The sequence below is a fragment of the Balaenoptera borealis genome, assembly GCF_965194805.1.
Source record: "Balaenoptera borealis genome assembly, chromosome: X".
Taxonomy (NCBI): Eukaryota; Metazoa; Chordata; class Mammalia; order Artiodactyla; family Balaenopteridae; genus Balaenoptera; species Balaenoptera borealis.
The window spans coordinates 109,186,491-109,197,581 of record NC_138881.1 but is presented as its reverse complement, the minus strand read 5'-3'; positions in this window follow the sequence as shown (position 1 = coordinate 109,197,581).

Genomic DNA, 11,091 nt, shown 5'->3' with positions numbered 1-11,091 from the left:
GGTGCCCAATTTTCCCTTTTTATAAGAACACCAGTCATACTGGATGAGAGTTCACCCTAATGACCCCATTTTTAACTTCAACATTTTTAACTTTTAACCGCTGCAAAGACCCTATTTCCAAATAAGGTTACATTCTGAAGTACTGAGGGGTAGGACACAATTCAACCCATAAATATTTTGGGAGCCAGAAACAATAGAAAAGAATCAAAATGGCAGCCTTTGGGATAAATAAAAAGAGTAGAATTATCTGTAACTTATGGCTTAATAGATTTTTAAAAAAACCTAAAAAAGCAGTGTGAAGTAGAGGGATAAGCACTTGACTAGTGTCAGGGACTTGGCCTCTAGCTTAAGCTCTGTCATGAATCCCCTGCCTGGTCCTGAACAAATAAGTTGACATCTCTGAGTGTCAATTCTCTTTAAGTGAGTGGCTTGGACTTATGGTCTCTAAATGTCTTCCAAACTCTGATATGCCATGATTTATCCATTTACAGAATAGTAAACAAAAATCAAATTCAGTAAGATACATGGTGGTTGACACAGAAATATAGCACTTAGTTTAGCACCCTCTTCAGTCTTGAATGCCAACAGCAGGGTTATGCAAGGTAAAAAGAGGCAAGGATGAGAAAAGAAAGAGGTAGAGTGTGAACAATGATTTCCAAAGATAACCTTTGTATCAACCATCACCAAGCCCTGGAACAGCCCACACAGAGGGTAATATAGAATATAATGTAAGGGTTCCCAGAAGGGGGCCTGTGCCACACAGTGAGGAAGACACAGAGCCTTCTAAGGAGTAAGGGGAAATGTGGTCTATTGCACTGATTAGGTCAGGTACAGTGGAAACATTTGACCATTTGACCACATTAGTGCAAGATGGCGTGATTATGAAGAATCCTTAAATCTTTGGTTTGGGATCCAATGACATTTCTTCCTCCTCTCCATTCTGGATCCTATTTTCCAAAAAAGCTACCGGGAAGGGAGCAGTTAATTGTTTTGCAACTCCCTAGGCTCTGTTCTAAACTATTTATACACATTATCTCATTTTTTAAAAACCCTGTGTGGTAGGTATTAAAACAATGACCAGCATTTATTGCGTGCTCATTCTGAGCCTCGCAGTTTCATATGTATAATTTATTCCTGCAAATAATACTGCAAAGTACAGAATGCTGTAAGCACAACAATTCTCATCTTATAGACAAAGGACCATGGGACTTCCCTGGCGGTCCAGTGGTTAAGACTCCACGCTTCCACTGCAGGGGGCACGGGTTCAATCCCTGGTCAGGGAACTAAGATCCTGCATGCTGCGAGGCATGGCCAAAAAAAAAAAAGACTTTAGGCTCAGAGAAGTGAGATAATTTGCTGAGGTTCACACAGTTAGTAGATGGCAGAACTGGACTATGTGACTTCTAAGCCTAGGCTCCTTACAACTGCACCATGTTAATTCCCCATTTACAGATGAGGAGAGACAGGGTGGGGGGAGAGAGAGAGAAAGAACACCATGGGCCCGATTCTGTTAATAGAGAGATGAGACAATGAGAAGGACAAAATGAAGGAAAAAGATGCTATGTACTAATGGAGGAAAATAAACCCATCTTCTATTGAAGTGATTCACAGATCATTTTTATCAATTCCACTCTAAGTGACCGTGAGGCTTAGAGGGATTGTTGGAGGAAGGAGTGAGCCCAAGAGGGAGAACTAGCCATGAAAGGCTGCCAATTAACAACAGATGCACCATATTAGATTGTGTGTGTGTGTGTGTGTGTGTGTGTGTGTGTGTGTGTGTGTGTGTGTGTGTGTGTGAGATGGGAAAATCAAGACGAAATCAGCGGCAGATGCTGAAGTCATGCTCTCCCTTTGTGGGAAGGGAAGTTGAGACAGGACTTGCAGCTATAACGCAAAAGCAAAAACATCCCAAGGAGACTGTTACTGTGAGCACTTATTACCCCATGGAAATGACCTTCGAGCAGGATGCGTAATTACCATATTGCATCCAATTACAAGTTGAAGATGAAACATGATTGCTGGTGTCATGTTTGTATCTAATCAGAAGTTGGGAGACAATTATGGTAATGATGTGGGGTGCAGGAGGGAGCTCGTATCAGGAGGAGAGGGCAAACCTCGCTTAAGGACTCATGTCTACTCTGCAGGAGACAAGAGTGTTGAACTGGGACCCTAAAGCCATGCCAACTAAAGAATACAAAAGGATCTCAGACTGCAGCATGGAATGGCCAGGGGTGTCACTGGGGTAGGGAGAGAACAGAAACCACTTGCCTATGGTTTTCAAAGTCTGACTTTTGCACACTGGCATCTCAATCACCTGTGGTGCTTCTGATTCTTGAGCCCCATTCCAATCCTCCTGAACCTGAACCTCTAAGGAGGCCCAAAAGACTTAATTTGCACAGGATATGCAGGTTCCAATTTTTCTGATGTGTCCACTAAAAAAAATGATGGATCAAAGAGAAATAAGATGTTGCATAGCTCAGCTAATACAAAGTATGGACCCCTAGGTCCCATCACTTGATATATTTTTAAAATATATGTATTTTTACCAGTAGTAATAGTGATGTTATAAGTTATGGGTGACAAAACACAGAAGTTCTTTGCAGTCTTCTCTTGAGTTTGGAGGACACTAGCAAAGGCAGATTATTGCACCCTTCTCACTTAACTTAGTTTAAAATCTTAATTATGAAACCGTCAGATGCAAAGAAAACAGACACGTGAATATATATTACCTACCTCTCTGTCCTCACATTTTTTGTCCTTTTCAAAACATCTTTTTTTTTTAATTAATTAATTAATTTCATTTTTGGCTGTGTTGGGTCTTCGTTTCTGTGCGAGGGCTTTCTCTAGTTGCGGCGAGCGGGGGCCACTCTTCATCGCGGTGCGTGGGCCTCTCACCATCGCGGCCTCTCCTGCCGCGGAGCACAGGCTCCAGACACGCAGGCCCAGCAATTGTGGCTCACGGGCCCAGCTGCTCCGCGGCACATGGGATCCTCCCAGACCAGGGCTCGAACCCGTGTCCCCCGCATTGGCAGGCAGACCCTCAACCACTGCGCCACCAGGGAAGCCCTCAAAACATCTTTAATCAGATCAAATAAAATGAATCAACCCCCAGAGTACACACACATCTGATTCATTACATATTTGCTTTAAATGGTTGTTATTGTTATTATTAAACTATAATTTACTTAGTGCCTACTGTGTGTTAGGCACTGTGCCAACCACTCCAAATGCATGACTTCACTGAACCCTCTCAGCAATTCTCAAGAGGTCAGTCCCATTATTATCTCCACCTTACACAGGAGAAACGGAGGAATTAAATAATTCAGCCAAGGTCACACAGCCAGTCAGCGGGGGAGCCAGGGTAGCAATAAGCTCCTGTGTGCCTTGCCCTGCAAGAAAGAAGAAAAACAACAACAGAAACTCCCCAAGCCCTTTAGGTTTGCTTTAGAAGGCATTTGGTGATTTTTGGCAGCAGAACAGCCTCCCTAATTAAGTTTGTTTAGGTTGGCATTAAAATTAGTCTGCTGGTGCTGAACTCTTGTCTGCTGAGGCCACTAAGGAAGAAGGCCTGACCTTGTTTTAAAAGAATCAATGAATAATCCAAATTTGACAGTATTTCAAAGAGTAAAAAGTGATATGAGGTCAGAGTAAAGCAGGGAGTCTGAGCAGTCCGTGGAGTGGTCTGGTGTTCACATCTTGAATAGAAGCACTTGCTTTCATACTGAAATCTCCTACTTCTTCTAGCCAATTTATCGCTTTCATCTTCGTGCTCCCCACAGATTTACTCTTTATAGTAATATCCATGTCATCTAATGACAAGATGCGATAACTAAGGTGAGCTTGCACCTGACCCCTAATATTCCCACACTGAAACTCTATTAGATTCCACGTTGACAGCTCCTTCTGACTCCAATCTACCAGCTTCTCACTGAGCCAAAGAGTAGAAGGTCCCTCAAGAGCAAAGCAATTTATTTAAATAACACAGTTAAGTAGATGGGAAAGTGTGTTGCATTCAGAAAGTCAACATTCTCCTGCGGAAAGCAAAAGGCCCAGCGTGGCCACTCCTGATGCAGCAATATAACTGGCACACATCCCTCTGCCTCCCACTTCAGTCTTTTTGTTGGGTTATTTCCCAGTTCACCTCAATGGAACCAGCTAAATTGGTTTCTGAAAGATATATTTTCAAGAGAGTTGTAGCCTTTCTATGGGGAAAACCCAGACTTTGGCTTACTGAGCTCAACACCCAGGGACCTCATTTAGGAATCCCCAGGAAGGACAGACACTGAGAATGGATATGCCTGTGTCCAGATGGTGCGACAGAACAAAAAGCTTGAGCTTCCCACTGTTTTAAAGAACTGCCTGGACTCCTTCCTCTTCAGAAAGATTAAAGGGATCTTGCTTACCATGGGACTTCCCCTTAGAGAAAGAGAATACACTGTTTCTAAGGTCATGTTTACATCTTCCCCTTGCAGTGGTTGGGAGCTCCCTGACTGTAAGACTGTAATAATGTGTGAACATGGAAATGCAAAGACTACTCAAGCAGACCTCGAACTGCCATCGATTCCTTTCAAGTGACAGCAGTTTAACTGGTTGTGTAATGAGGCTGCCTAGGCACCCAGCATAGTCTGCTCTCAGGGGAAAGCCATTTATACTGTTGTTGAAGCCCACCAGAAATGGTGTCAGCTCACTGCAAGAAGGGCTGAGCCGACTGCAGCTGTCAGGTTGTCTCTGACTGAAGCTGAAGAGAATCAATCAGGCCATAAATCTTTGGGAAGAAGCCTGGGTGATGGGCAGGCTTTGAGAAATGTGTTCTGAGGATTCTGCCAAGAGAGTAAGGCTCTATATGCAGGCCTGAACAAACTTCTGTTACTCTCTCCTTTTCTTGCAGCTCATTCTCTTCCTCAAAACATTTCCTTTAAATCACTCTTCCTTTCACCCCATGTCTGAAAAAGAAAATGCTCCTTTCCAAGGAAAACTCTTCCACTAATTCCCATCTCAGCCCTCCTCCTCTGTGAATTCTTTGTATGAATTAGCCAGTTTCTCCCACATTTCCAGATTTTCCCTCTCCACAGGCCCCTTCCTCTCTGCCTTCAAAGATGCTCGACTTCACAAAGACTTGAAAGATTGTTTTAGCCCACTATTAACTCATATGCTCCATAAGGACAGAGACCATGTCTTTGTATTCCTGCAGTATTTCAGCACAATGCATCTTCAGAATACACTTTCAATAACTTTCTGTCAAATAAATTGACACCATGCAATTAATAATGCTCCCCACTCACAATTCCAATAATTTCCCTGAGACATTAATCCTACTGAATCCTTGCTCTCCCCAAGTTCAGCAAGATAAATGTGCTCCTATCTATTCACCCTTCTACAAGGTAAGAATAGTGAAGCTTTAGAAACGCCATATGCTAGCAATACTAAACAGGTCATATGTGAGCCATACCTTTAAAGGGCATGCTATTTCAAAAAAACAACCAACACAAAAGCTGCAGAGATTATCAGATGCCAGAGCCAGCAATGCCATATGCCAAACACTAAAGCCAAAGGTGTGAGTGCAGCATCGTGTAGGGGATGAGAAAAGCATGTAGGTCTTCTGAAAATATGTCTAGAATCCCCTGTATAGAAGCCCAGCCCTAGCATTGTCCTCAAAAAGATATTGAGGCGCTAGAAAAATCCTTAGACCTGAGGCCCTTGTGTTTGGGGCAGCAGTAATCTACCTGAAAATAAAAAGCTGCCAGAAAGTGGATGTTTAGCAGGAGATGAAAAGGCTGAAACATCAGAAACACCTTTGTTTCGTGGAAATAACACTAATTTAGTGAAAAGGGGAAGCGGGCTTTAGAGAAGAAAAAAAATAGCTCCACCAAAATGTAGGTAACAAACAGCTCCTTTTCCCTAGAGTTGAAAGCAAGTGAAATGAGTAGCCAGGGTACCTCAAGGGCTAAGGCGCATGTTTGGGGTTTGTTATTGTAATTATTTTAAGGTGATAGCTGCCCTTGTGCTTCTCATTTCTGGAATAAGAACAATGTTTCTGGGAAACATCATGCAGTGATAGAAAGATCACAGGCTTTGGGGCAGATCAATCTCAGTTCAAATTCTAGCCTTGTGCTTATTTACTGTACCTTGGGCAAGCTATTTAAGCCCTGTGAGTCTCAGTTTTCTCAACTATAAAACGGGGGTAATCATACCTATTTAGCAGGGTGGTTGGAAGGAGAATGATAATAACAATGGCATTTACTAGGTGGCAGGCATTCTAAGGTTACTTCACATGTATTATTATCTCACATGTGTTATCACACAACCCTCTGAACTAAGTTCTATTAGCTCCCCCATTTTACAGATGAGGAAAGTGAGGCTCTGAACGGTTAAGTGGTTTATCCAAGATCATACAGCTAATGAATGACACAGCTAGAACTGAAACTCAAGTCTGGATGTGCTCTTTTTCACTACAACAGTCAGCCTTGCTAGAGACCATCTTCAAAAGTTGTCACACCTATCCCCAGGGCTGGGAATTGGGACAGTTCTCAGCCTATCCCTTGCTTCCAGACCATTATTCCTCTGCCATATCTCAAGAATACTATCCTATTCCCAGATGTCTTGTTGTATCTAGAAAGAATTTTGGTTAGTAGACCCTGAACTTTGCTTTTTCAAGGCCACTGGTTGTGTCTTATTCTAGTAACACAGTAGTAGTAGTAGGAGGAGGAGGAGGAGGAGGAGGAGTAGTGACAATAACAGTAATAATAGCTCACTTTTATTGACAGCTTGCTATGTGCCAGGCATTGCACTCAGCACTTCATATGCATGAGCTTACTTAATATTCACAACAACCCTGTGCTGTAGGTACTATTATTAAATAAGATAATGTATGTTAAATCCCTGGCACACAGAAAGCTCAATAACTGCTAGTTCCTATTATGAATATTATTTCTCAATAGGTCTGCAGAATACAAAGCCCTCACAGAAGGGATGGGCAGTACTTTTTCTATTAAGAGCAACTGTCCCAAAGGGGGCAAAAAAAATAAACTTGAAAAAATTTAACTAGGTGAGGTTTTATGAGGAAAAAAAATAAAAGAAATCCCACTCACTTGCTTTTACAATAAAAGGTAAAACTCTGTTCAATAAATAAAAGTGAATAAAGATAACTTTGCTTCCATTTTATGTCTAAATAAATGAGAGAAGAACTAAGGGAAAGAAGAGACTCAAGGAAATGGGAACTTTCAAAGAAGAGGGCTCTAAAGGGGCATATGGAGACAACTTGGATTAGATGTGAGGCAGAGCAGAGAAGCAGCTCCCAGTGCTTTGGGGGTTCTGGATCTGGACAACTCTGAGAAGCTTACACAAACTATAGATCCTTCCCTTTAGTGAAATTTCAGTGAGCTCATAGCCTCTCTGAAGCCCATCCTTTTCACTCCTACCTCACGAAAAAGAGGGAGAGAGAACAAAATCAAGCCAGAGAGAGCAGAGAAACCCAAGAAGAAAGAGAAAAAAATCAAAAGAACAGCCAGCATGCTCTGCCTGACCATTTATCAGCCACTGTTTTCAGAAGCCTTTACCACTATGCCCTTTCCAGCTTTGCCACCTTAATGTCACCTCCAGTTAGCACTCAGCAAGTTTGACATACCCAAGATCAGCAACCCCCCTTCACTAACTTCCTCTCAAACTTAATCTCGCTTAACCCAAAGGTGATACAGACTCCATCCCTTCTCCCATTGCTCTCATCCACACAACTCCTCCTCCTGAAAACTAAGTCTCTGTGCAAAGCACCTCTCCCTCTCAAAGGCTGTCTCAGGGCCTTGGGGCCGGTCTTTTAACACCCAGAGACCTCTTTTGAATTCATGCAACATTCATGTTAAACTCGACTTGAAGAAATTGTATATGTGTGTGGGTCAGTGTAGGAGGAGAAAGGTAAGAACTCAGAAAATTGCTTCAAGTTGTACTAAATTAAGCCCAGGGTCACACCCAAATGATAGGTCAAAGGTTTCTTATATTTGCACTATGGTATCAAAATAGTTTCTCTTTGCTCTTGATTCTTCTCTGTGACAGTGGAAATAGGATTATTTTTCCCAATCTCTATTTTCAATTCAACTCTTTGACGTACCAACCTACTTTACTTCTCTCTGAGAAAGCAATACTATGATACAGTATAAGACTTCCAGGGACTGGAAGTACTAGAACTCAAGTGCACTGATGGAGAATGGAAACAAGTGGATATTTATAATCTGCACGTGACCAATAAATATTAACAATCAGAAGATCAAGGTCATGAACTGCTACATGGAAAACCCTTGTCTTCGTATGTTGTGCCCATGGAATGGTCGTGATAAAAGGTGAAACTTTTCTTAAAATGAAATTTCTTTTTCAGTCAAAAGGAACATGTGTTGGACAAGTAATTTTCTGGAAGGAATGGAATTTTACACCTGTCACAGAGACCATTCCCTGTTAGGCCTTTTAAATTAGCAAAGGTTAATTATTTCATGTCTGGTTATAACTACTTCATTGAGGCTTCTTGTGAAATCTGATTAGAAGGCAAATATCTGATTGTTGGCATGATAGAGACCACCACTGTGTCTTCTGCAGCTGGGTCATTATGCCTAAACTGAAAGAAGAGTACATGTGGTGTTTGGCAATGAAGAGTAGTGAGTTGAGAGTAAAGGGTTTAGAGAGTTGGCATTAATCAAACATACATTACTGTGGCTTATTCTTTGTATCTAAGGAGTTTAAAAACTGAAAATCTTGGAGTTTTCCAATTTTAGGCATGACACAAATCAGTCTTATTTAGACCATATCAGGGCATTGTTTGTTTGTTTGTTTTGCAACACACTAATTTAACAATTGAGGTTAAAACCATGAGGCTCTAAGTACTGCTTCCGTTTACAAAACTGTAGGAATTATGGAACACTGATCCAGATGATGTGGTTCCCATGGCCCATCAACTTGCAACCAATGTTGGCGTGTTCTTCATTTTTCTACCCCCTTGCCAGCTGCTCAGTTAGATACTACATTCAACTTTGGCCTTGTGTCTACAACATACACGAATGGGCCTCCCTTCAAGCGCTTCGTTAATGGCCTTCAGCATCTGCTCACATTCCAAGCATCAAGTACTAAATCCAGAGAGGGACTGGCATATGGCTGCTTTGTTCTACTCATAGAAAATGAAAACACAGGAATGCGCTCTCAACTACTGAACTTTAAGCTTCCAACCACTGCTAGCTTAAAACAAAAAACTTAATGAGTCCCTTTTGTTTGCATGTGCATGTGTGTGTGCATACACATATGTGTGCACACAGATTTGTTTCTAAGTGCATAGAAAAAGATCTGAAATCATTCACATCAAATGCACATCAATATGTTAATGGTTACTCACTAAGACTGGGGTTGGGGGTGAGGATGTGAGGAACTTTCACTCTTTATACAAACTTCCATTTTGTTTTCCCATCATTGAAGGATTTGAGGTTATAAATAAATCATAGTTACAGGAGTCATGGCCTGATTGGAGAAAACTGAGAAGGGAAACATAAACTTTCTGTGCATTCTATAGAATGTAGGCATCACAAGGTCAGAGATCTTGTCTTCTTTGTTCACCACCACATGCCCAATGGCTATGATTTTTGCCTGGCATATAGTAGGTGTTCAATAAATATTTGTTGAATGACTAGATGAATGAATGTTTGAATCAAATGACAAAGTGAGCCCTTCAGAGACCTATATGGTGAAAGAGCAGGAGGTATGCCATGTAGATGGTAAGAGAAGAAAAGAGGAACATGGTTTAATAGAAAAAAAATTGAATTGGCCAGTCAAGAGACCTGGATCTAACTGATGGGATAAGTGACCTTGGACAGGACTTTTCCTGCCTCTAGGACTCAATGTCTTCATTTGTAAATTAAGAGGATTAGAGTCAATCTACACTATTCAAACTGTTTCTAACAATGGGCCAATGTTATTTAAAAGAGATCCAAGAACGTGTAAAATAGTTACAAATGTAAAAATTCATACAGTTGTCTCAGATGATGTATACCTAGAGTTAATGATGGTTATTTATGGAGGTTTTCTTTTAATTTAATTTATTTTTTATACAGCAGGTTCTTATTAGTTACCTATTTTATACATATTACTGTATATATGTCAATCTCAATCTCCAAATTCATCTCACCACCACCACCCCCCGCCACTTTCCTGCCTTGGTGTCCATACATTTGTTCTCTACATATGTGTCTCAATTTCTGCCCTGCAAACCAGTTCATCTGTACCATTTTTCTAGGTTCTGCATATATGCGTTAACATACAATCTCTGTTTTTCGCTTTCTGACTTACTTCACTCTGTATGACAGTCTCTAGATCCATCCACATCTCTACAAATGACCCAATTTCGTTCCTTTTTATGGCTGAGTAATATTCCATTGTATATACGTACCACATCTTCTTTATCCATTCGTCTCTTGATGGGCATTAGGTTGCTTCCATGTCCTGGCTATTGTAAACAGTACTGCAATGAACATTGGGGTGCATGTGTCTTTTTGAATTATGGTCTTCTCTGGGTATATGCCCAGTAGCGGGATTGCTGGGTCGTATGGTAGTTCTATTTTTAGTTTTTTAAGGAACATCCATACTGTTCTCCACAGTGGCTGTATCAATTTACATTCCCACCAACAGTGCAAGAGGGTTGCCTTTTCTCCACACCCTCTCCAGCATTTGTTGTTGGTAGATTTTCTGATGATGCCTGTTCTAACTGGTGTGAGGTGATACCTCATTGTGGTTTTGATTTCCATTTCTCTAATAATTAGTGATGTTGATCAGTTTTTCATGTGCTTCTTGGCCATCTGTATATCTTCTTTGGAGAAGTGTCTATTTACGTCTTCAGACCATTTTCTGACTGGGTTGGGTTTTTTTTAATATTGATCTGCATGAGCTGTTTATATATTTTCGAGATTAATCCTTTGTCCGTTAATTCGTTTGCAAATATTTTCTCCCATTCTGAGGGCTGTCTTTTCATCTTGTATACGGTTTCCTTTGCTGTGCAAAAGCTTTTAAGATTCATTAGGTCCCATTTGTTTATTTTTGTTTTTATTTTCATTACTCTAGGAGGTGAAA